The 25,363-nt window shown below is 37.4% G+C and overlaps 1 protein-coding gene across 12 annotated transcripts in view; it reads right to left on the bottom strand.

Annotated features, from left to right (window-relative positions):
- CNTN4 (contactin 4) overlaps positions 1-25,363 on the bottom strand; it is a 909,482-nt gene that overhangs the window by 862,064 nt on the left and 22,055 nt on the right. For 2 of the 12 annotated variants that reach the window (XM_072720382.1, XM_072720385.1), the window contains exon 1: positions 20,176-20,332. The exons of the other annotated variants lie outside the window; for them this stretch is intronic. The gene's annotated coding sequence lies outside the window, so the exon portion shown is untranslated. Of the gene's footprint in view, positions 1-20,175; positions 20,333-25,363 lie in introns of those variants that run through there. 12 annotated transcript variants of the gene reach the window in all.

Genomic DNA, 25,363 nt, shown 5'->3' on the forward strand with positions numbered 1-25,363 from the left:
TTATATATCTCTATGAGTTTGGCCACCTCATTTATTTCAAATGTGTTTGTATACTGTGGATATGGTATTATAAACAACATAATGGACACATCTACAGATAAAGTTGATATTAAAAGGTAAAAAAGAAAGAAAGGAGAAAAAGAAGGGAGGGAGGGAAGGAAGGAGGAAGGGAAGAAAAAGAAATGAAAGAAAGAAAGCTGGCCCTAGGAGGTAGCTTCAGAAAAATCAATGTCAATGGAATAATATGGGAGTGAACACAGAATCAGTTTGAAGAATAAAAATGCAACAGGCAGCCATGACATGGAATTTGAAAACAGGAACATAGCTATTAATGAGTAGAGACAGAGGAGGAGAAGGATACTCAAGACAGAAAATAAGAAAGGCACAAGACTAGAAATTTTGAGATCCATTTGAGGAAAGAAAGGTCATCTTGTTTGATCAGAGCGATATATATAAAGTAGAGCTTGTATAGGAAATAAAGCTAGTCTTGTTTCATGAAGGCTCCAAATCAGGCTAAGAAACGTATGACAAATATGAAGATAGCAGTGATCCAGTGAAGGCTGCTGAGGTGGGAAATAGTCACATCCTTAAAAATTTGACTGAGAAAGACTTTGCTGGCACCTGTACAAAAAATGGGCAGGGTACGTTAAAGAGTGGATGCCAGGAAAAATGTCTTAGATGTTACAAAAGGTGGTCATAAAAATATTTAACAAATACAAGCAGTCATTTCCATTCATGACACATAAAAATTAACAGACTAGAGTCTCTTCTGATTTCTGGATTATTTAACAATGGCCTGTTAAGACTAATACAAGGTTTTTTTTTGTTTTTTTGTGGTTTTTTTTGCTGATTTTTTACTTTCACTGGTTTTTATTTTTTAAAACCCAGATATGAAAAACAGACATAGTTAAAATCATAAGTGGTATAAAAATCCAATAGCATGCTGGAATGCCCAAAGAACTAGACATTTTCTGTCATAGTCTGAAATGGTAATTAAAGACAAAAGTGTGAGCTCTAAAGGCAAAAGAAATCAGACATTTACTGAGTACCTACTAAGTACCCAGGTTACAAGTAACCTCCTAGGAAAGTATTGAGTATCACCATTTGATTTACTGATAACGTGATACATAACTAATATATATCTGGTAGGGACTGAATGGAGGTTTCTGAATGAAAACAATCTCATTTTCTATATACACTTAAACCTGAACAAAATACAAACTGCAAGTCATGACTATAAAGGAGTTATAAAATATTGTGAGTCAGGATCACCACATATTTTGAAATGGGATAAAACACACAATGTCAGTGAGCATTGATACCCTATACTAAGGGTAACCATTATTTTATGAAATATTAGTCATATATAAGTATTTATTTATTCATTTATTTATTTTTATGTGTGTATTTAAAGGGATAGTATTTAGGGGTGCCTGGCTGACTCAATGGAACATGAGACTCTTCATCTCAGGGTTGTGAGTTCATGCTCACATTGGATGTAGAGATTACTTAAAAATAAAATGGTTAAAAAATTAAAAATAAAAATAAATAAAAATAAAAATAAATTTGGCATTATTGTAAAGTAAGTTTGAAAACTACTGTACTCATTACAAGATCCTCACACAAGACAGACAGATAGACATTACTAAGCTTACTTTTGGGAATAAATTTTTAGTATATCTAAAATTCTAGTAGCAATTTTTAGTGTAATCTAAAATTCTAGGGATCCCTGGGTGGCGCAGCGGTTTAGCGCCTGCCTTTGGCCCAGGGCGCGATCCTGGAGACCCGGGATCGAATCCCACGTCGGGCTGCTGGTGCATGGAGCCCGCTTCTCCCTCTGCCTGTGTCTCTGCCTCTCTCTCTCTCTCTCTCTCTCTCTGTGACTATCATAAATAAATTAAAAAAAAAAAATTGAAAAAATAAAAAATAAAAATAAAAAAATAAAATAAAATTCTAGTAGCAATTATTCTAAGTTTTGCATATGATGTCTGAATTAATACAGTGGTCTATTATATTATTCCTCAAAATCATAATAAAGAATATTAGTAATATTAGCACATGGTAAAGTCTTTGCTTTCTAGAATACCATCAAAAGTAAACAAAAATTACCATTTATTTATAAAACAGACATCACAGATAAAATAACGTAGCAAGTTTACCTATTTGTCAGATGACTTCTATATTTAGATAATATACTTTCCTAATTATTAAATCTCAAATAAAAGTGCTAAAGAAAAAAAACTAATGCCAACACACCCTTTTTTAAAAAATAAGAAATATTCTAGTATATTGATTAAAGCACCAGTTTGTGTCTCAGTCTATTGTAATAGGCTGTAGGTCTTCAGTCCAATTATTTAAGCTTTTTAATCCACAAGTATCCTTGTATTGATAGTGGAAATGATAATACTGCTGACCATATAGACTTGTAAGAAGGATAATGATAAACTGCATGTAAAGTGTGGAGTGAGAATAACAAGATCTTAGAAAATGTTCAACAAATATTACTGAAACTGCATTTCACATTGAATGGTTAGTATGATTAATTTATGAAAAAAGCCAATTGCTGCTTTCAGTAAATCTCAAAACAACTAAACTGAACATGAGGCAAACAAGTCACAAAAGCTCAAGTTCTAAGGATATTTTATCATTATTCCTGATTTTTCCCCAATTTGTCTGTTCTTTCCTGTCAGTCTTCCCACTCTCCATTAACTTACATAAATTAAAAGCTCTATCTCCCCTTGCCACACTATTGTGTTTTATAGTATTATTTCCATGCCTCTAAGGGGCAAAGCCTCTAGTCTCTGTTCTGAAGGATTAATGGAGAAACAGGGAGTGAAGAGAGATGTAATGTGACACGGCCAGAGTTGCTAGGCCAGCAACATGACCAACTGTACCTTAAAATTCCTTAAATGGGTTCAGATCACCATCGTGTGATAAATGTGTGGACTGCTTTATAAAGAATTGCTTAACAGTGATTTATTTCCGAGGGAAAACAAAATGACACCAGAACTAATTTGATGAAGTGACAAGAGAACACAGATTTTAGTTGTGGGTCAGAGACTCTCTTCACCCTTCTGCTACCGTTATGTTCCAATGAGCACAGGAAATATGAGTTTGAAAACTACTCTGTTTGAGGAAACAATTATGAAAAATAAACCCAAAGCATCATAGATAACCTCCATGTGCACATCTGCTCTCATGAGACCTCCCAAAATGGTTTTACTAAGCAGTGCTTTCCTGCTTAGTAAGGAAGCGGAGAAGGAGAAGGAGAGAGGGATGTAGATCATGGTGCAAAAGCCTTACGGTTGTATCTTATCTTCCTTGCATATGTATTCCTGTTTATATGACTAAAATAAATCTAGGATGAACAGGGTGACTTCAGAGTTGAGAAACTTGTCCCAAGAAAGGCTGGGCAGATTTTTCTCTCTTAACAAGAGGATACCAGTGGCATTTGGCTGGCTCAGTCAGTAAAGCATGCAACTCTTGATCTCTGGGTTGTTACTTCAGCCCACTCTGGCTATAGAGCTCACTTAAAAAATAAATTAATTAAAAAAAAATAAATTAATTAAGTTAAAAACATTAAAGTACAAAAACAAACAAATGAACAAAGGATACCATATCACCCAGGCACTCCCTGCCTTCTTTATCTTTAGGTCCCGAATTCCACTTTTAAGAATGAGCATTACACCAGGAACTGGGGCCAGAAAGAAGAATTAAATACAACTCAGATCCTTAACAATCCTTGTTCCTTGTTGTAGGAAGAGGAGAATCAACTATTATAGGTAATCAAGTGCCACACATACCTCCACAACCCCCCCCTTACCCCTGTCTATCCTGAACCCCTTGAATTGTTTGCACAGCCAAGGCTGATAAACTTTCTACAATGGGAACCATTCTTCAGAAAAGGGCCTTTCTCTTTTAAAATCTCTATGAAAACCCATAAGGTTGCCACAGATAAAGTGGCAGATAAAGAGAAGTCATCAGAATTATTACAGAAGCTGTTTATATGAAAGTTTTCAGGTATAAGGAACTCGTGACTTCTCATCTAGAAGCAGAAGAACAGTTTTAGGCTAGAGGCTAAGAACTGCTGTGTCCTAAAGAATCTCAGGGCCTTGTATGAGGGCTATGGTTAAAAAAAATAAAAAGATTGCACTTTGTTCACAACTAACTTTAGTTAATCCCAATCACTACTGTAACTCAAAAAACGGGGCTCAGAAACCCTACTTCCCACTTATACCATTCACTACAGCAGCTCAAGCATTATACCTCAAAAGGCATAAAAGCAACCAAAATATTATGGTACAAGTCAGCTTTCATTACCCATTGAAATTAGTCATGGCTGCCTTTAATTAGCACCTTTACCTTTAGTGGTTCATCACAATGCAACAGCCCAGACACGAAAGGACACAGCACATCCTTTTGGTTTCTGATTCTGTGCTTAGTTACAACAGAACCTTGGGTGACCATTCAACCATAAACTCATTTCCCCTCCTATAAATCAAAGATAATAATAGCTCATAGGTTTGTGAATCAGTTAAGTGAATGTAACTAAATGATTAGGAGCAATGCCTACCTGGTACATAGCATGCACTTAATACTTAATAAATACTTAATAAAATTGGTCAAGTGGTATAATAGAGGAGTGAAATTTTAGACTGATATCTGAGCTCAAAATTACAGTCTAGAAAGGACATCACCAAGATGGCACATAGGTCATCCCTGACTTCACTCTCCCTTACAAGAACAAGTAACAATTCTAAAAGAACAAGACACCACTGAGAATTCTGGTACCTGAGGATGAGACTGAAACATCCCTCTCCATCCTGCACCATAGAGAATGACTGCATTAGAAGGGTCAGAGAAGCAGCTACACACTTATAGCACAGTGCCATGCTGAGAGGTCCCTCTTGGGCCTCCACTTCCTCTGGTAGGAAGAGAGCACCAGGGGGGAAAAACATCCCTGCCTCTCCCCAGAACTGTGGGCCACTTTGTGAAAGCCACTACTCTCATCTTGTCCCTGGGGATACTCTCATCTTGTCCCTGGAGATACAGAGGAATCTGCAGGGCTCAATCACTGGGTATATGTGATGGAGAAGATGGGGTAGAGCCTAAAAAAAACAGCATATGGATCTTGTCAGACTGAATTTATATCCGCAGGCAAAGTAGTAATTCTAAACCAGTATTTTTTGCTCATCTACAGAACCAAGTCAGGAATGTACTCTGACAAGGAAAATGGCAGGATACAGATATGAGTGATCTGGATCTTCAAACAAGGAGTTTTGCTGGCCCTAGAGCCCAGTTTGCCCAAGTCCAGGTAAGTAGCTGAATCCCAGCCCCACCTGCTGTGGAGAGTGTTTTTGGGCCCTATATGACCCGAAGGTCTGGTGATAAGGCCTAGAAGTTACGCAGCACAGCAGTGCTCAGGCCAAGAAGTAGAACAAAGCCAGGGGCTCTGTTCAGTCAAGGAACTGGGAGTACAGGAAATCCAACCATGGCACATGGAAAGTCACAGAGCCTTTCAGTAGCTCTACCTTCGGTGTCACTAAACAGTGCAGGGAGTGGCTTCTCCCATCTGCAGAGCAAAACTAGTAGCCTCACCTAACCAAGACAGCAGGGTACAATTCTGGCCTGATTGGGGTTCCCAAACAATGAACTGTACAGGCTCTGGGTCTTGTCCTGTTGCCTTGCAAGAGCAGAAAAGATAATTCATAGCTCTATCAACTACTGAATATAATACAGTCTCAAATATCTAGTAAGTCTGAAGGTAGGCAGTATCAGAGCATATCCTACAGCCTCACTTGAGCAGGAAACCAAGCCAGTGGTCCTACTCGCTGTTCTTAGCCAGTAGCACAGTCCCCATCCCCATCCTCAGAGATGTAACAATTGCCTCATTTAAAAATAGACCCTAATAGTAGGCCCCACCTACCCAAGGACACTATCAGCAGACACGCCCAAAACCCAAACTGATCTGACTGGTGATAAATTCTGTCAAAGCAAACCTGTAAAGTGTAAAAGAGGAGCCCAAGCACTCAAATGCACAAATGCCAACCTGATTAACCAAAGATTATGAAAAATCAGGTACACATGACACCATGCAAAAAAATAATAAATCTCCAATAACTGACCTAAAGAAATGGAGATGCATAAATGTTCAAAGATTTCAGAATAATCCTTGTAAGGAAATTTAGAGAAGTACAAGAAAACACAGACTGATAACTAAATGAAATCAGGAAAACAATGCTAAACAAAATGAAAAATTTGACAGGAAATAGAAACCACCAAAAAAAATAAAATAAGTCAACAAAAGAACTCAATAGAGAGTTTCAAAAATGGGCTTGACCATGTAGAAGAAAGAGTCAGTTACCTGGAGAACAGGACATTGGAAATTACCCAGTCAGAGGAACAAAAAATAAAAAGAATGAAAGAAAGTAAAGAAAGCCTGTAAGATTTATAGTATACACCATCACCAAAAACAACAAAATTTACATTATGGGAATTCCAGGAGAAGAGAAAGAAAAATGGACAGAAAGTATAGTTAAAGTAATAATACTGAGGCACCTGGGTATCTCAGTTGGTTAAGTATCTGACTCTTGGTCTCAGCTCATGTGATGATCTTGGGGTCCTGGGACTGAACCTCATATTGGGCTCCATGCTTGGCAAGGAGTCTGCTTGAGAATTCTCTCCTTCTGCCCCTTCTCTCTCTCTCTCTCTCTCTCTCTCTCTAATAAATCTTTTTAAAAAATAATAAATACAATCATAATAGCTGAAAACTTCCCAAATCTGGGCAGAGAAATGATCAAACAGATCCATCAGGCCCAAAAGATGCCAAAGAAGTTGAGAACCTCAATATAGCTTCACAAAAATACATTATAATCAAATTGTCAAAGACAAAAAAAAATCACTTTAAATCAGCAAAAGAAAAAAGTTACCAGAAGGGAACCTCTATAAGACTACTGATGGTTGGGATCCCTGGGTGGCTCAGCGGTTAAGCGCCTGCCTTCGGCCCAGGGCGTGATTCTGGAGTCCCGGGATTAAATCCCACGTCGGGCTCACTGCAGGGAGTCTGCTTTCCCTCTGCCTGTGTCTCTGCCTCTGTGTGTGTGTGTGTGTGTGTGTGTGTGTGTGTGTGTGTGTGTCTCATGAATAAATAAATAAATAATTAAAAAAAAATAAGACTACTGACAGATTTCTCAAAAGAAATTTTTCAGGATAGGAGGCAGTGGGGTGACATATGCAAAATACTGAGAGTAAGTGTCAACCATGAATTTTAGACCCAGCAAAGCTGTCCTTCCAAAATGAATGTTTCCCAAACAAACAAAAAGCTGAGGGAGTTTATTACCAATAAATCTCCCTTACAGGAAATGCTGAAGGGAGTTCCTTGAATGGAAGTAAAAGGAAGCTAACTGACACCAGCAAAATATTTAAAAGGTAGAAAAAATATCACTGGTAATGGCAAATATATAGTCATCATTAGGTACTACAATGTGCTAACAGTGTGTATAATTCACTTACAACTCTAATTTAGAAATAAAAAATGAACATAGTAGAAATAACCACATCTACAATAATTTGTTATTAGTTATACAACATAAAAAACATTATATTATAACATCAATAACCAAAAATGTGAGGTGGAGAAGTAAAACTGTAGAGTTCATGAATTCTATTGAAGTTGTAACACCTATTTTAAAATAGGTGTTATAAGTTTAAGATATTTATAAGTTTATAAGTTTAAGATGGAAGCCTCAAGATAACCACAGCAGAAAACATGAAATAATTATACAACAGAACACAACAAAGAAGTCAAAGCACACTGATACCAAAGGACAAAAAAACACACACAAAAAAGGCAGCAGGATAAGAAACAAGAAACAACAGATCTACAAAACAAGAAAACAATTAACAAAATGGTAATAGGAAGTCTTTACTATCAATAATAACTTTAAACATAAACAGATCAAATTCCCCAAATAAAAGACACAGTTTAACCTCATTAGCAATCAAAACATTTATGAAAATAACTGTGAACCAAATCCACAAATAAAGGAAGAAGAAAACATAGATCTAAACAGAACTATTTCATTCATCAATTTGGTCATGGTTCATTGTAAGTTACAAAGAAAATGGGAAACCTTAAAAAAATGCAGTCTGTAAAATGAATCAATGAAAATGTACCACAAGTCATGAGATGGTCAGAAAATATGTGGCTGTAATTGCAATATGGTGAACCATCCAAAGGAAATGAGCACTGATGCTTCAAGTGATCTTGAGATTAACCACTTACTTAATGACAGCACAAAGCAAGGCATACATTTTTTTTTAATTTTTATTTATTTATGATAGTCAAGTCACGCAAAGAGAGAGAGGCAGAGACACAGGCAGAGGGAGAAGCAGGCTCCATGCACCGGGAGCCCGACGTGGGACTCGATCCCGGGTCTCCAGGATCACAACCTGGGCCCAAGGCAGGCGCCAAACCGCTGTGCCACCCAGAGTTCCCAAGGCATACATTTGAATGTAGTTAAGAGAGTAAAGAGGTTAAGGCCACAGAGTTCTCATTTTGTTTCTTCAGGGGAGAGCAGAGGTACAGTACAGTTTCACCAATTCACAATCACAAGAAATAGAGGCAAGCTCATTCATAAAACCTGAAAGTCATGTACAAACTTCCTCCTGGATTCTCTCTTAAGATCTTGCACTATATGCATGAAATCAAACCCTGAAAATTTCTAGTAAGCACTGCTGCTTCCCTTCTCTCTTTCCCTTTCTCATCCCCCCCTCACCCCCCCAACCCACCCACCCCCACCCGTCTTTCCTCATCCCCTCTTTCCCCTTCTTCCGCTCCTCTGATCATTTGCAAAGGCAGCTATACTAGTTTCTGAACTGATAAGGGAAGGGATGATTAAGAAAACTGAAGTGAGAAATGAAATAATATCCAAAAGGAATGCAAAGGCCCAAGCTTTTTTTTTTTAAGTATATTTTGAAGAGATTACAAAATATTTTTATGAAAAACATTATTCACAGTAATCATATTATAGAGCTAGATGCTTCCACAAATATGGGGGAAAGATGTATGCATCCACACTGTACATCCATGGCTTCCACTCTTGGCTGTATGACCAGTCAGGATAGATCCAAGCAAAGGCAAAACAATGTCCTACAGGTTTTGTGTGAATGATTTCTGTCATAGACAGAAACAAAGTGTCATAAAATAAGTGTATCATGATGAAGAAGTAAGTACTGATGGTAGCAATCTCCACTGGCCAGGAGGTTTATTTTTGTGTACACCCTTGGTTCCTGACTAAGCCACTAACAGACAATGATTTAGTGCATTTCAGTCTTTACTTTTATTTAAAGCTAGATTCATAAAACGGATGCATCTGCCAAAGGCTGTAAGCTTTTTGGAGGCAATCACCAGAACCCCACATAAAAAATATACGACAGTGAGAGTACATCTGCTTGAACACAAGCATGTATAATTAATTCTGCTTGTGGCAAACCTGAGAACAGTAAAGGTGATTACGTAGTTATCAGTTTGAGACTCTGAGAGCCTTATCATTCTAGAGCCTGAGTTTCTATCATTTCTTCAACTTCATATCTGTAACTCCTTTCCTATTGCTGATGTGAAAAACTACCACAAATATAGTGCTTTACATCAATATGAATTTATTATCCTATAGTTCTGGAAGTCAGAAGTCTAAAATGGGTCTTACAGGGCTAAAGTAAGTGTTGGCAGGCTGCAGTCTTCTTGAGGGATCTTGTAGAATCTGTTTTCTTGCCTTTTCTAGCTTCTAGAGGGGGTTCTCATTCCTTACTTTGTGGCTTTCTTTTACCTTCAAAGCTAGCTACCTCATCACTCTGACCTCTGCTGTCACCATCAGGTCTCTTTTTCTGTCTCCTCTACTTCTCTCTCCAGAGATTAGGACATGGACATCTGTGGTGGAGCCATTATTCTATCACAACACCCTGCATGACAATTTTATAGAAAGCTGCCTTTTGTAATGGAGGAAAAATCATTTAAAATTCAAAAGTGCTCTACATTTCAGGAATATTTCCCCAACTTTCCCAGCAACTATTATTCCAGCTGAAAGAGAATCAAGTGACACCAATTTGAGGACTCCATATAACCCTCTACCTTGTAAACTGTATACTGAGTTTCCTCAGGCTGGTAAATTATAAAACTTACGAACTTTAAAAGAAACGAAACTGGGATTCATAAGGAAATCAGAGGATACTCTTATCACAATGACATGATATATGACAGACCCAGGCATATACAAGTAGAGACAAATGAAAAAAAAGAAAATGAAGTTATTTTTTTCCAAATGCAATATAAATCTTCAGACAGACTTTAACTTTGTGCTACCAAAAAAAAAGGAAGCCATGGGAGCACCAGAGTGGAACATTTGGCTAAGCATTCAACTCTTGATTTGGGCTCAGGTCATAATCTCAGGATAGTAAAATCAAGCCCTAAGTCAGGCTCTGCACTTAGGACAGAGTCTGCTTAAGACTCTCTTCTTCTCCCTCTGCCCCTCCTGGTCCCTGCGCATGTACCTCCTCTCTCTCTAAAATAAACAAATAAATCTTTAAAAAGGAAAAAAAAAAAAAAGGAAACTATGTTTTCAGATAGACCTAGATCTTAAAATATTTATTGACCTGATTGGGGCAGCAAAGACACTCATCTTTTTGCTAATCATGTAAGAAAATGTGTCACTTCTGTGTCCATAAATATTTTAAAAGCTACAGTATGTTAGGTGAGTTTCATGGATTAAAAAGAAAAGGCTATACTTGTCCATGATAAAGGCCCAATTGATTTAGAAAAGGAAACAACAGGAGGGTGGCTACGTTTAGCAGGAGTGTCTACTGTTCCCTGTGGCAGAACTTTTTCCAGCTCTTGGTTCTGGAATCATTCAGCTGCTGTAACACTCCCAATCAAGCAGTGTTGTAAAAGTGCCCTTAATGTCCAATTTCTATCACCATTCCATGAGCACTTCATTGACAACCTAATGGTTGTCATGGTTCCCAAGTTGTACTGCACTTTCAAGATAGTCCTGGGGAGTTCAGTTTCAACAACATATTGCACTACATTCCTTTTGATGGTCTTATCTTTGCAAAGCTAGGTCTATACCAATGCTGTGACAAAATGGGCTGCATAAAAATAAGTGTAGACAGGAAATAGTCAATAGTCAAATCCAATTCCAATGTCTGAGATTTCATTCAGAGCCTAAGAAGGGAACATAACTTATTTGAAAATAATTATGGTTAAGACTGGAATAAAAGTATTTTTCTTTGAACTGATGTGTATTTTTTCAAATGGCATAATTTTTTCAAGTTATTCTGCAAAATTAATACTTAGTAATTTGTTTTAATCTAACTACTTAATAAATGAAAGTGTTGGTCATTTCTTTGGGCCTAGAGTGCAAACATTACAAAGATATTAAGGAGACCTTGAATCAAAGTTTGGGAACTTTGTATCTATCCTCTTCCCTTTAAGATGTTCACAAATACTGGCTCTCCTATTTCACTAACAAAACCTAGTACCCAGAAGACCACATCTTCATCTGTTATAGGAAAAAGTGTGCAGTTTCCACGTCTCCTGGAAAATCTCCCTTTCTCTCCTGCTTTCCAGAAAACTTCTCTCTTCTCCCTAAGAAACCATACCATGGCAATTACTTGTTCTTTGGCTGCCAAGCATTTGAGCCTCTTCCTTTTTTGGGAAGTCTCCACCATCAGAAGACACATTGGGAAACAGCTGGATTCTATTATAAAAGCTAAAATAGGCTATTCACTTGCCCAGGCTTCCTGTTGCCTGGGAACAAATGCCCAATACATGTTTAGCCAACAAGATACACTGATTCTAGAACTACGAATGGGATCCAGAAAGGAAAAAACAAGGAGTGGTATGAGCAAGGTGGCTACAGAGTCAACAACATTCAGTCTCAAAGACAAAAGGAGCAGGGGTACCAGCAGTAAAATCCAGCGTCACTGTAGCAGCCAGGACCCAGCAGTCATGGGTGTCAAGAACACTGCTTCCTTGGGAAGTTGTAGTTATGTGGGTGCTTATTCGGCCTCTTCAATCCTTACTATTTTCTAAGTCTGATTCTACAATGTCCAATAGATTTCAAAAAACTTCATTTCTTTCTGCTTTAATCATCCACAGTAACTTCCTGTCAGTTGTGAGTAAAATCATGATGTATATAGCTCCCTAAACACAATCTTATTTCTACAGAAGGTTCATAAGCCTCCCAACATGATAAAGTTTCACAAAATAACACAAATAAAACTCAAAAAAGTGAATCAACTCCAGGCAACAAAACTCATTTTGAATAAAGCATCTTGCCAAAAATTCCAAACTCTCCCCACAATTATCACAGGGGATTAGAATGTGGAAAAGTAAAGAGATGACATCCTGTCTTGGAATACTACACAGTTCCAGAGTTAGGACAATGGAGAAATATGCTGCCCCTCCACACATTCCCTTTGTCTGTAGTGGCAAGGCAGTCCCACTGCTGATTTCTCTGCTTAGTTCATTTAGAATAAGACCTAAATCACTTGCTTTTTATGGGTAAGGCTGACATAACCTTAAGTAGAGCAATATGAAATGTGCCACTATAACATATGAAATTGACATTTCACGTCCATTTTAGATACAGCTTGATGACCTTAGTCTAAAAGAGCCATTTTAAGTGAGAACCAGAGTTTTATTTTTTGACAGATGGGTGCCATGGCTAGAGAATTTATCTACATTATATCTGAACTCAAGTATGATCTACACAATTATTTTGATTCAATGGATTTAGACACTGTCAAGATATTCTTCCTCTCCCAGATTCTAATTTGTTATGTCACAGATGTCCTATTTAAAGACCTTTTTTTTTTTTTTTTTTGTATTTCAATCACATGAAGCCAGATGACATGTAACTAGTCTTTCAAACTGATAATCCATATATTTCTATCTTTACTCATCTGGGGTTGTTGGAGAAGAAGAGAATTTACAATCAATTAATCCCCATAGTACACTAACAAAAAAGCAAACAAACATGGCCAATTCTGTTGAGTAGTATCTATATTACAAGTACCATAAAGTACATTGTGTTTGTTTATATACCTGGAACACTGGATTCCTTTCTTTCTTTCTTCTTCTTCTTTTTTTTTTTTTTCCATCAAGGAAGCAATGTAACCCTTTCATTTTTAAGAATTATACACTGACAAATTACTGTCATATCACTTCTGAAATACAACTCTCTAAAATATTTTAAAAAGTAGCTTAAATAATACATTAACAGAGAGAACCTGTGTGTTTTATTAAACTTGCCAAAACAAAAACACAAAAATGGGAGATTATTATGAATTTGTTCATAAAGACTAAATAATGGAGTATGAAAAACTTGTCCTTGAATTGCTACCTGGCTATAACATTTTTCTTCTCTTGTACAGTTTCTCCTACATCAGTGTATTTTTAGTCATTTTTTCAGTCATCAACAAAAGAAAATACAACACAGGCTGGCATAATCAAAATGAAAATTTAATGGTTGATATAAATGAATTCCACAACTAAATTGGCTTCAGGTACAACTTCATCCAGGAATAAAGACAGAATCATGCGTTTAGCTCTTTCATCCTTTGAAATGAATACATTTTCAATCAGTGCCTCCCTTAGGATGGCAGAATGATAGCCAAGAACTTGGGATTACATCCTCATCCCTCAAAACACAGAAGTAAAGAAAATAAAGTCTTAGAATTAGTATCAACAGACCTAAATGGATCATCTGAGATCATGGATCCATACCTGAATGAGAATTATAGCCAAATGCCTCCTAGAACACTGCCTACAACACAAATTCAACCCTAAGACCAGGGATGAAGCCAATAGCTCGCAGATCAAACAAAATAAACGTGGAAAAAGAATATCCCCCAAGGGAAAATTAGTGTTTATCAGAATGGAGATGGACTATGAACTTCAATGGGTTTTGCTCTTTCATGGCAGTAGCCTCTTCTCTCCAATTAGACATAAGTTGCAAGAAGCCAGGAACCATTTCCCATACTTATGATAACCCCTTCTGTTCTAAACAACCAATCTGGACACAGATCAGGCAATTAGGTATAAAGACAATAAACAGGGATCCCTGGGTGGCGCAGCGGTTTGGCGCCTGCCTTTGGCCCAGGGCGCGATCCTGGAGACCCGGGATCGAATCCCACATCGGGCTCCCGGTGCATGGAGCCTGCTTCTCCCTCTGCCTGTGTCTCTGCCTCTCTCTCTCTCTCTCTGTGACTATCATAAATAAAAATTTAAAAAAAAAAGACAATAAACAGCGCATTTTTATTTTAGTTCATTTTAAAGATTTCATTTATTCATGAGAGACATAGACAGGTAGGCAGAGACATAGGCAGAGGGAGAAGCAGGCTCCCTGTGGGGAGCCTGATGCAGGACTCAATTCCAGGACCCTGGGACCATGACCTGAGCCAAAAGTAGACGCTCAACCACTGAGCCATCCAGGTGCCCTCAACAGTGCATTTTTAAATCACAAAGTTCCAGGGTGCCTGAGTGGCTCAGTCAGTTAAGCATGTCACACTTGATTTTGGCTCAGGTCATGATCTCAGGGTCTTGAGATGAAGTCCTGCATCAGGCTCCATGCTAGGCTAGAGCCTGCTTGCCCTTGCTCATTCCCTCTGCTCCTCCCCACTGTATGCTGCTTCTCTCTCAAAAAACTAAATAAATAAAATAATTAATTAATTAAATCACTAGTTTCTCATATTACCTCTTCATTTGCATCAGCCAGCTCTACCTATTCTCCCCAAAATTTCTTTTTCTTTTTTTAAGATTTTATTTATTTATTTGAGAGAGAGAGAGAGAGAGAGAGAGAGAGAAAGAGACAGACAGGCAGTGGAAGAAGCAGGCTCCATGCAGGGAACCCAACGTGGGACTCGATCCCGGGTCCCCAGGATCAGGCCTTGGGCTGAAGGCGGCACTAAACCGCTGAGCCACCCAGGCTGCCCTCTCCCCAAAATTTCTATCAACACCATCACTCCATTACTAGCTCTGAAGAGACAATATCAATTACCTCATTCTTTCTCAAATGCTTCCTCTGATGACAACAATCCCAGAATACTAACTTATGACCATATTCTCTCTGGCTCACTTATGCTACCATTCTCTTGTGTTTTTAAGATTTTAAGGCTTAAGAACCACCATTAGGGTGTACAGAATAGAGGAGATTTACTATCTCAAAGCTGATATTAAATATGCTTTTTTTTCAGACGGTAAGATCTTTGTATTTTATATGATACATTTAGGGAAAATAATATTCCAATGAATATGTCTCTTTCCAAGACCTTAGTATGCAATAGAATCCTTACTCTTGTCCCTAGCCTTCAGCCTATATTCAAGCCTTTTCTTCCTCCTTACCTCAGCTGGCTTCCTCAAGGACTACACAGGCCAACCAAATGTTCTCCTACCTGGTTTGTCATACCCTTTTCAATTTTGGAGCCCAGAGTTTTTTGATTTAATGATTTCACTGAAATTCACTAGATTAGAGTTCCTCAACCTTGGCACTATTAGCATTTTGAACTAATACAGGAGCTCTCTCAAGAACGGTAGGGTATTTAGCAGTATCCCTGGCCTCTACTCATTAGATGCCAGTAACACTCCCCCAGTCATGAGAACCAAAATGTCTCTAGATATTAATAAATATCCCCTAGGGACAAAACTGCCCCACTGAACTGAGAATTTCTGCACCAGAGGTTAACTGGAGACATCAGAGGACAACTGGGGACATAAATTATGTTTTAGAGATATCACAAACTTTTAGCAATGATTATATCATTGTTCAAAACATCCAAGTGTTTCTTAAATTAAGGTATCTCCATATTCTCCTCTTAAAGCTTTTCTATGATTCAGACCAGATTCTATCATCCATCAACCTGCTGTCCTGCCTATAAAGTAGTTCTCAGACCCAAACTATGTATGAATTCAAATCACCTGTGAGGCCCTGGAGATTTTCATTTCATAAACTTGGTAGTGGGGCCAAGGAATGAATCTCTATTAATAAAAAGTTTCATAGCTGATTCTGATACAAGCACATTTTTTTCTAAAATTGCAGGAAGGATTGAGAGGCAAATGACCACCAGGAGACCAAACTCCTCTAGACACAAACAAATATTCTGTCTCCTAATGGAAGTCAGGATGGGCATGTCCCAATTCAATCGTCTTTCCAATAAGTGAAGAAAGATCATAAAACCTCCTTTTACTTCTGTGAGCTACTTAATCAGAGGAGGTCAATTTTTCTTTAATTCCATCAGTTCTTAAAGAAGTATCTTTTATAACAGAAGAGCAGACTAAGTCATAGAAAAGAAAATACAGGCTTTATAGGACACATACTCAATTTTCATAAGAAAATCATAAGAAAATAATAAGGCTTTAAATCTAATGCTGAAAAGTGACTTTTAATAAATCAAAAGATTGTTAAAGGATCTGACCAGTGATAAATTTGAAAAGGAAAGTAACCCTAAATTGAATAATTCATGAACTCAAGCATACAAGTAATTTCCTAAAATTTTCTAACAATTCATGCTGCCGTACACATATATTTACTTTGCTACATTAGAATATGAATTTCTCATCCTCAAGGGCTTTCATCTGTCCATTTTTACTCTACAAAGAACCAGTAAATATTACGGATAATATCAACAACATAATTGTTTCATATTACAAATAAGAAACAGGCTCTTTGATTCTGGGTTTGTGATCTAAGACCTAGAAATTGTCCAAACTGGGACAGAAATCCAAGTACTCATATTCTAAGTTCAATATGTAAAATCTTCCTTGAAATAAAATCTATGTACAGCTAAGAAAAATACAGAAATCAGAAACTTTTTTTTAAAAAGCTACGGAGAGGGGATCCCTGGGTGGCGCAGCGGTTTGGCGCCTGCCTTTGGCCCAGGGCGCGATCCTGGAGACCCGGGATCGAATCCCACGTCGGGCTCCCGGGGCATGGAGCCTGCTTCTCCCTCTGCCTATGTCTCTGCCTCTCTGTGACTATCATAAATAAATAAAAAAAAAAAATTTTTTTAAATTAAAAAAAAAAAAAGCTACGGAGAAACTCTGAGTTATTCTCTTTTGAGAATAGATCCAGTGGAATATGTAACTTACTCTTTACAAAGTAGCCTTATCTTCTTCTATTTCCCTGTGCTAGCAGCAATCACTGAATGTATGGAGACTCCAGGTTTATTTATTTATTTTTTGAGACTCCAGGTTTAATAAGACTTTGACACTTAAGAAACCTTAAGAATTATATGGTAAAACAGATGGCAGAAAATGTCATTTGATTGCAAACAACTATAATAGAAAGAAAACAATCACCTTTTTTCTCTAGAGATAAAAGAACTAAATAAAGCTAAAATTAATTGCAGATAGAAGGAGAAGAGCCGAATAGGTGATGATGTCCCAACCAACCCTTACTTGCTCCTTCTCTCTTCCAACTCCTCCCATTCAACCTACTATAGATTGCTCTGGTGTTCCAATATCAAATCCATAATTTCTTCCCCTCTGTGTACCTCCTACTTCTTTCTTCTTCCTTTGTTTCATTATCTGCTTGCTTGTAACACCACCAAAAAACCAATTTCTCTCTGACATTCACTCTAGCAGCCTTTCCCAATTGTTGGGAAGCTGCTCAGGCAAACTGCTCTTCAACTCTTACTGCCCCTTTCTCAAAATCCAATACATCTTATTTCTCCTATAGTTTCCTAGACAAAGAGTCTATATAAACAGAGAAATGGGCCCTGTGTCATTCAGAATGAGGACCCATCGTATGTTCTATATATTGTTATTGCCATAACAATAAAGGTCTATTATTATAGAAAATCCCACTCATATGAAAAAATAAATATGAGTAAAGAAAAGACAGAATTTTTAAAACTCCTCCAGTAAGGAAAAAGGATGACCAACTTGGCTGCCAGCCAATCACAAATATTCACTCTCTATACTTGTCCAGGGAATACAAAATGATCACTATCCTCATCACAATGGCAAATTATAATGAAACCTCTGAGGATATTAGGGAGAAAGGCCTTGGTTTCAGGATTGTCAAAACAATTATAATAAAACAGCTGCTCACCTTCGTATGAGGAATTTAACACATTATCTCCCTTCTTCTTCACAACAAGCTTGTTTTTGAGTATCTAGTGTGGATAACAAACCACCCAGAAACTCTATGACTTATTACCATAAATTATTAGTTCCCCTATTTCTGTGAATGGGCTCAGCTGGGCAGCTATCCCTTGGAGTTTTCCAAGCAATTATAGTCAGAAAGCACTTAAGACTGAAATTATCAAATGTCTTGGCCAGGCGGGGTTATCCATGGTAACTCACATGTCTAGCTCAGCAAGCGGGACAACTGCAGTAGCATTTCTTTGGCCAGCAGTCACTCTTTCTTCACATGACCAGCCTGAGCTTCCTCTCAGCATTTTTGTCAGACTTCCAACATGGCAGTGGCTTCCCCCCAGAGTGATCATACCATGAAATAAAGTGGATGCTGCAAGGCTCCTTGTGATGTAGTCACAGAAGTCATGAAGCATCACCTCCATTACATCTAGTGATGACACAAGGCCAGCCCAGATTCAGTGTGGGAGATGACCACACCAGGTAGAAACTTCCAGAGGCTCTTTGGGCCATCTTAGCTAACATGATGCCTACCGGGTAACCAGTGGAAAGTACTGTTTGAAATTACAAACAAAAAACAGACTCTCTAATTTTGGATCTGTGATCTAAATCCTAGAAATTACCCAAAATGGGACAGGATTCCAAGTATTCAGATTCTAAGTTCAATGTTCAGCCCATACCAGTCAGATGACAATGTTAAAATGGATTACACTTAAAAAGATGAATGAAGTTTTCATCCAAATGTTAATTTCACCTACAATTAATTAATTGTCCATGGAGTGGACATTTCGGGGCAGCCCACTATCCCACATTAGTCACATCTTCTTTTGTTAATAGCTATCCATTTTTCTTTAGGAACACTGCTCCACCCACACAAGACTCAAGATGTCCTATTCTGCCTTAGCTAAGGAAAGCACATGCTCAACTATCTCCTCTCTCTCTCCTATTCTTTCTCTTTTTCAGCTCGTAAACATAGTGGCAAAAGGACTGCAATGTTTGAAGCACATTTATTTTAGTGGCAATGTATTGGCAGAATGCCAACTAATTGTTGCTGATGAAATTCCTGCCCTACCCCTGTTATCCTCTGCCTGGTAGTCAGGCCACTTGATGCATTTCCCATAAATTCCCAGGTGAGATACACTGGATCTGTGGTAATGGAATAGGAAGGACACTGTAGTGTTGTACATACCAGATCTGGTTCTAACCCAGCTCAGTTTAAATATGATTCAGCCACTACTCCCTTACTAGGTGTATGCATCCTTAGGCAAATCACTTAAATTCTATGAAGCTGTTCCTCACCTGTAAAACCAAATGAACAAAACTTTCTTCAAAGAATTGCAAAGATTAAATGAGATGATACAAGTTAAGCACAAGGTCTGGCTTGTAGTAAGCACCTCAGTAATTGTTAGCTATTACACTTAATATTACAGGTCCATAATTGCTTATCTGTAATTCTAATATCTAAAAAGTTCTGAAAATCAAATCCATTGTCAGCAAAACCTGAAATAGGGCTCCCTGTGATCTTTACACCATTCAAGTGGCTATTCTTTTTTCACTGCAGAAATGTCAATATGCGTGGGTGTTGCCCAATATCCTACTGGAATAACAAAGGGCACATACCACAGCAGTATAACACCCTTTTTAAAAGATAAAAATCTAAAACACTTTTGACCCCAAAACTTTCAAATAAAAGAGTATAGACCTGTAAATTATTATTATTTATGAAATTTAAAATAAACCTGCATATACTGAGAAGAATGGCTATGGAGAACTGGGAATGATCCCCCCAAAATGCAACTATTTATCAACATCCAGAAGTTATATGAAAGCCAATTTCAATAACAAACAAACATTTTACACTGAACTAATACTGCTTATATAGACAAATTGTGCCAAAGGAACAAATTTACATATAATTGGATAAGCTACTCTACAAATACCGTACTTCTAGTTAAGGCATGTAATTAGAACTGCATCTTCTGGCTTTTAAATTTAGTGTGTGTTTAAGAATTATATTTTATTACCTGAATAAATACCATTGGTTCCACACTTGTAGGTTTCTCACGGGCTGCTGTTCACTCATATCATACCCTCTTACTCACACTGAATTAGAAAAATCAGGGGTTTGAATTATAATCCCACCCTGGGACTGTTGCTTTTGTTTATACTGTCAGATATGGCTCTCAGTAGTTCAGAGCTCCAGAATAAAAGACTAAACCACTGTAGTATCCTTCCTCTAGGGTTAAATTTTAACTTCACACTAAAGATTCTGAGGCTCTCTTTCCGAAATTAAAATGTAAAGTTGAGGATAAGCATGTACAAATTCCCCATATGACAAATACAAAAATTATAATTTGTTAAAAAGGAGACAGCAGACCCAAAATGGAGTTATTTATGTTAAACGACATACCAGCAAACCAATGCTTAATCTCTAACCTAACTGCAGTTCCAATCATCCAGGAATGTAACCTTTAACCAGTCAACACAGAATTACCTGGTCAGCACTAGTGAGATGTTCCACAGTACAGGACCCTTCCATTCCCCTTGGGAGGGAAGCCTGGCCTGAACAGTGCATTCTTTGCTGATAATTTCCTTTCTCCACCTTCAAATACCTTTCCTTTTCTACAGCTCTGTAGAGCTCCTTTCTATTGCTACATGGGATACTGCCTGAATCATGAATTGCTGAATAAAGCCAATTTGATCTTTAAATTTACACACTGAAATTTTCATTTGACAATTCAAACCAGAGTGGCTGGTGGAGAGCCTTATTACTTCTGATTATGAATAAAGTTGTGATGCATTCTATCATTTTTCTACCATAGCTTTTTAGATCATTTTTTAAAAACTTAAGATATACCTTATTTTTGTATTAAGTTTTTAAAATATTAATTCCAGTATAGGTACAAAGCGTTATATTCACTATAGGTGTGCAATATAGTGATTAAACAATTTTGTATGGTACTCAGTGCTCATAGAGGCAAATGTACTCGTTAATCCCCATCACCTATTTCACTCATCTCTCCACCCACCCACCCCTCGCTTAAGCTACTATTTTAAGTAGCTTAAGATATATTTTAATTTATAGTATAAATGGTTTTGGGGAGCAGGCAAATGATAATAGGTAAAATTTATATATAATGCCAGCTTTAAAAAAGCCTTCATTTCAGAAAACATGTCTATTTGCCAAAACTGCAAGATTCATTCATGAAATCACCAAAGAAATTTATTTGAAAGGATCTGTTCATATAAACACTGATACTGGTATGCCATTTTATGTACAATCCAGTTAAGTAGGTAAATGAAGAAAATGAGTTCTATAAAAGCCAGGAAGTTTGTTCAAGGTCATGAAGTTAACTGGCAGGCAGATGGGGCAAAAGACCATTCATTAAAAACAATCTAATAACACGGTGAAGAGCTTCTCTCCAAAGTCTTCAGTATATTTTCAGTTTTCATGAATTTTTCAGTGAGCATCTGTTTTTAAGTAAGTAGAAACATATCCAGGGAAAATAAGACCCGTTATAAGAAATTAAAATCCACGTTCAGACACATGCTCTTCTTTACATGTTTGCTAAAGGAAATTTAATGCCATCAACACTTGATTATTTCCAAGAATACAAGAGAATACAAAATAGCATATCTAAAATAACTTTCTTTATCCATCCCCACACTGTTTAAAACAACTCGTTTCTTCTCATAAATCTAAGGATAAGGAAGCCAAAGGTTCTTTTTTTCTCATTACAAATAACTCATCCAGCAACCAAAGAAGGTCTCTCATATGTTGTTTTAGAAGAGTATTTGCAAACAATGTTGTATGGGCTCTTAATGCCACAAGAAGAGTTTTGAGCTATTTTAATATAATAGTACATTTAAAATCTTGAGAAATTCAGGGTTAAATAAAGTTTGAAAAATTCTTTTATTTCATTTTCCATACATATAATATATTCTATAAATTTTCCATATTCCAATATTGTATTTTGGAAAATAATTCTCTATAATACATCATAATTAATCCAGACTTAAGATTACTATAAAACCGGGATCCCTGGGTGGCTCTGCGGTTTAGTGCCTGCCTTCAGCCCAGGGTAAGCTCCTGGAGTCTTGGCATGGAGTCCCACATCAGGATCCCTGCATGGAGCCTGCTTCTCCCTCTGCCTGTGTGTGTCTCTGCCTCTCTCTCTCTCTGTGTCTCTCATGAATAAATAAATAAAATCTTTAAAAAATATATTACTATAAAACCAAAATCTAGCCTATTTTTTAATGTTTCTAGTAATGGCTCAATACATGATGAGACACCCTATTTATTTTTAGACCATTCCACTCATTTGCCTCCCTGTGGTTTCCTTAATATGTCTTGGTTCTTACCTCTTTGTAAATGCAAAACAGATCTTCCATTTAAAAGCTTTTTGAATAAGTGAGGATGTCTACTCTAATCCCATGCACTGATTTTCCATCACCATAAGCTAAATAACCTAAATTCTGCTGGTTTGGATGCTATCACTTTCCAAACTGACCTCATGATATATGTGTTTAGGAGATAAAAGTAATACAGATCACAGTCCTCAGAGTGTGATCATTGTCAACACTGGATGAATATTGACCCAAAGACTCACTGTCTTTGAGACCTTGACAGGTTAGCTAACTTTCTCTAAGCCTCACTCCATTCATTAGGAAAACAGTAATAATGATAGTTCTTGCCATTGTGATGTTTCTGTGAACATTAAATTTAATATATTGAATGTGCCACATGAGAAGTATTAGCTACTATCCATATGTCCATTTTGAAATACATATTTTCTTTTAGCCAACTTAAAAAAATAGGATTCACCAAGTACTCAACAGTGACTGATTGGCTCAGGGTTGTAATCAGCAGGTAATGGAACAGTGAGGAAAGAAACTGGCAGAGGATTAAAAATAAACCACAAATTATCGGCAAGTAGATAAAGCCCTGACTGCATAATCATTACCAAACAGACTCTATCTTTGTCTTCCCATGTAGTAACATGTCACTTTCTTTTAAGGGTTTCAGTGAAACACACTCTGCAAAAGCTTTCAATTTGAACAAGAAAGGGAGTGTAGAAATAAACAGCTTGTAACAACATAGACTTCAACTTTTCCGTACTCTGCTTGAAAGAATGGCATTCAGAGGCAGAACAAAATTCAGTGTCAAGTAATTTTCTACTCATGATCTGATGCCACTCAACTTTGAGTTTGCTTTTACCTATACCAGTGGAGCTTACAATCTTTTAATTCAGTACATGAGTTATAGTTCCCTATAGCACCTTTTAAGCACTGGCAAGGTTCTACAATAATAATGAATGTAGCTCCATTGAGCCCAAACCTCTAGCATCTCATAGATGGAAGAACTGTTGGCTCTGAGGAGCTGAACTGAACTCAGCACATATTTCCAATATAGACTCTGATCCTTGTACAACCGGTAGAGTTGCACAGAACTCTTGACAGGAGTATAAAAAGTTAAGAGACTCAAATTATTGGTCATGCAATTTCTTTGATATTTTAGGAATGTTCTTGATTTCTAGCAATCAATTCAAAACAGTGAATAGAGGAAAGAGATAAGTTTCAATCATGTACTTGTTCTCAAAGGATTATTATTACAGTTAAATTAACCCGAATTTCCCACTATATTAGGATCATGCAATCCCTGTCTCACTCACTCCACTTAATTCAAATGAATTCTTAAAAAAAAATGAGGGGGATCCCTGGGTGGCTCAATGGTTTAGTGCTGCCTTCAGCCCCGGGCATGATCCTGGAGTCCCAGGATCAAGTCCCACATCAGGCTCCCTGTATGGAGCCTGCTTCTCCCTCTGCCTGTGTCTCTGTCTCTCTCTTTCTGTCTCTGATGAATAAATAAATAAAATCTTTAAGAAAAAAAAATGAAAGAGATAGAGGTGAAAGAAAGAAAGAGAAAGAAAGAAAGAAGAAAGAAAGAAAGAAAGAAAGAAGAAAGAAAGAAAGAAAGAAAGAAAGAAAGAAAGAAAGAAAAGAAAAGAAAAGAAGAAAGAAGAAAGAAGAAAGAAAGGGGGGGGAGGGAGGGAGGGAGGAAGGAAGAGGGAGCCCTGGGTGGCTCAGCGGTTGGGTGGCTGCCTTCGCCTCAGACAGTGATCCTGGGATCCGAGATCAAGTCCTGCATCAGGCTCCTGCGAAAAGCCTGCTTTTCCCTCTGCCTATGTCTCTGCCTCTCTGTGTGTCTCTCATGAATAAATAAATCAATCTTAGAAAGAAGAAAAAAAGAAGAAGAAAGAAAGAAAGAAAGAAAGAAAGAAAGAAAGAAAGAAAGAAAGAAAGAAAGAAAAAGGTAAAGAGAGAAAGAAAAAAAAGAGCAAAAGGCATCCACTAGGTTCTGAAGGATGATTCCCAGGAAGATACTTCTGAGACTTCTCTAATGTAACTGTTATCTCAGAACATGAAGCCACTCCCTTAGCCACCCATATCAGGACTGTGGTAGATACCTGGTAAAGGGTAGCTGATCCCAGAGCAGTACTCTACCAGGTGGCCCCTAGCAAGAACACAGCTCCCAGAACTGGGAAGATCCAGTCTTTTCATGAAAAAAGAGAGGTAATTCACTTGGAAAGATAGAGGGAGAGAAACAGCGTGTGCGCAGAGACCACCAAGATGAGAAAGAATGAATGGCTAAATCTCAATAACTATGTAACAGTGGAACAGAAATCCTTAAACTGTTAATGCTCCCAAAGAGGTGAATGTCAAAAGATCCCACATAACCTGCTAGTCCTAAACTTTCCTGTCCTGGTTGAGGTCCAGGTGTATGACAGTTGTGTAGCTTCCCAAAATTCCCATCCAAACATTCCATGTGGAAGACATTTCCCTCTTCTTTATGCCTATATTTCACTTTCTGATGTGCCCCCATTATTATTTAACAGAACATAAATAAGTCTCTGCTGCTTGTAACCAAAGGAGGACAAAACACATCTAAAAGTAAGAAAGGAGTTACTTGATGAGTTTTCAACCATATTTAAAGCACACTCTCCCTTCCTCCTCTCAATCTTTTCATACACAGCACTTAGTTTTATATATCTAATTAACCTAATTATCATTCCATTCAAAACAATTATGTGCTTAAGCAGCTAACACCATCAAGTATAGTGCTATAGAACGGAAGGTGCTCAGTAAATCTTATTAATGACTAAATAAATCCTACAGAACAAAAAAATTATTAAATCAATATTTCTTAATTAT

Source organism: Vulpes vulpes, chromosome 9 (genome assembly GCF_048418805.1).
Source record: "Vulpes vulpes isolate BD-2025 chromosome 9, VulVul3, whole genome shotgun sequence".
Lineage (NCBI taxonomy): Eukaryota > Metazoa > Chordata > Mammalia > Carnivora > Canidae > Vulpes > Vulpes vulpes.